The sequence below is a fragment of the Chinchilla lanigera genome, unplaced genomic scaffold, assembly GCF_000276665.1.
Source record: "Chinchilla lanigera isolate Chin_1 unplaced genomic scaffold, ChiLan1.0 scaffold00059, whole genome shotgun sequence".
Taxonomy (NCBI): Eukaryota; Metazoa; Chordata; class Mammalia; order Rodentia; family Chinchillidae; genus Chinchilla; species Chinchilla lanigera.
This window is the reverse complement of record NW_004955460.1, coordinates 13,506,942-13,508,918: the sequence shown is the minus strand read 5'-3', so window position 1 is coordinate 13,508,918 and position 1,977 is coordinate 13,506,942. Positions and strand designations below refer to the sequence as shown.

Sequence of the window (1,977 nt, the reverse complement as noted above, 5' to 3'; positions counted from 1 at the left end):
GTTAATTCCTATCATTTTGTTTTGAGGTCATGTATTGTTTTTGTTGTTTTTGTGTCATTTTGATTTTGACTTCATTGTTGTTTCGTTAGTTTAATTTTTAAAATTAAAAAAAGTTTGGTTGTGTGCTTATGAGTATATATATGTTTACTGTACTCTTGGGGGCGAGGCTGTCTAGTGATAAAATTAGGAACTCGTATCTGTGTTTGGGCTTCATGATCAATTCGTTGGTATCCATCGTAATAGGATGATACAGGGAGAACATGGACAATTTGAAACCCAAAAAGGATTTCCCCACTAGATCTTGCCTCTCATCAAAGTTTATTTTCTTGTTTTCTGATTTTTAACTTACACTTTTCCTATTTTCCTATTTTCTTCTCACTTACTGAAGGTTAAAAATAGTCAAAACTTCAATAGCAAAGCTGGGCATGGTGCACTCAGGAGGCTAAGGCAGGAGGATTAGGAGTCTCGGGCTGAGGATTAGGAGTGCTGGGCTATGTAGCAAGTTTAAAGCCAGCCTGGTCTACATAGTGAAGTCCTATTTCAAAAAAAAAATTTAAAAATGCAGTGACATAGAAGAGAAATAACTAACACATTCTTAAATTATTTGAAATAGCCTGGCATGGTGGCATATGCCTGTAATCACTGCACTAGGGAGGATGAGGCAGGAGGACTGCTTCAAATTTGAGGTCAGCCTAGGTTACATAGTGATTTCAAGGCAGGCATGAACTACATAGTAAGACCCTGTCTCAAAAAAGCAAAGTAATTAATTAACTGAAATTAAAATAATTGGTGGTTAATGTCCGAAGTTGTCATTTTGTGACTTAAGTGGATTTGAAGAATTCACTTTATTCAAATCCTTGTTTAAGGAAAATAAAGAGTGAAAATGCCTTAACTACCCTTAGATCACCTGATCTCTCAGGTTAATCATGTCCTTTGAAAAGTGATTAAATGCACTGGATTTCTGCCAGAACATCATTGTGCAATGTTGTGCACAGCTTGTGTGGCATCCTAAATACTCTGCACCTGAATAAGACTTTTGTGTCTTTAGAAATGACATTGCTTTCTCTTTTGTCCATCTCTGTTTAGGATGTGAAATATCCTGAGTATCTTGATATTTGGCCATACATGTCTCAACCAAATGTAGAACCCATTATTTATGTTTTGTATGCAGTGCTGGTCCACACTGGATTTAATTGCTGCACAGGTCATTACTTCTGTTATATAAAAGTAAGCTATGTGGATTTTTCTCATTGCTTTTTCATAGACTCTGTAAGACAGCAAGCAGTAGCATTCTTTAAGGGGAGAGGTGGGAGTTGTATAATTAAAGTGTGAATGCTTCTTATTTTTATTCTTTTTATTCTGTCCTCGTTAACAAACTCTAATCTTTCCCTCTTACTGGCTGTCCTTTGCAGGCTAGCAATGGCGTGTGGTATTAAATGAATGACTCCATCATATCTACCAGGGACATTAGATCAGTACTCAGCCAACAAGTGTAAGTGCTCTTTTATAACAGGTATTGTCATGAAAACAAGCTCCCACATTTTCTGTAATGTCATTTCTTTTCATCTCACCCACATTCAATTCAGTTTTGAGTTACTTCCTAAAAACCAGAGTTTAAGGTTTACCCTACTGCATTCACGGAGAGTCAGGAGGCCAGTTCTTAATATGGATTGTGAGCTTGTGTTAGCTTCCAGCTCTTTGGCACTCCATGCTGACAGATGCAGAAGAAGGGAAAGGTGACAACTAAGGGGGCAGGGTAACTTATGCAGCAGATGGAGTGGATGTGGGGAATTGGAGGCCCGGGGTGGACGGCTTGGGAAGGGTGCCCTGGGCACTCTTACATGGTCCCACCCAGCACCTCCCCAGTGCTGAGCACAGTGCTGCTTAGGCATCAGCCTGGGCTGGAACCAGCAATTGGGCTGATCTTGCTGCCCCTGCAAGCTGACTTACAATTCGACTTTTCAAAAAAGAAAATCT

General features: G+C 39.3%; 1 pseudogene; it reads left to right on the top strand.

Moving 5' to 3' along the window:
* The window catches only part of LOC102015385, a 34,938-nt pseudogene that overhangs the window by 22,393 nt on the left and 10,568 nt on the right, over positions 1–1,977 (top strand).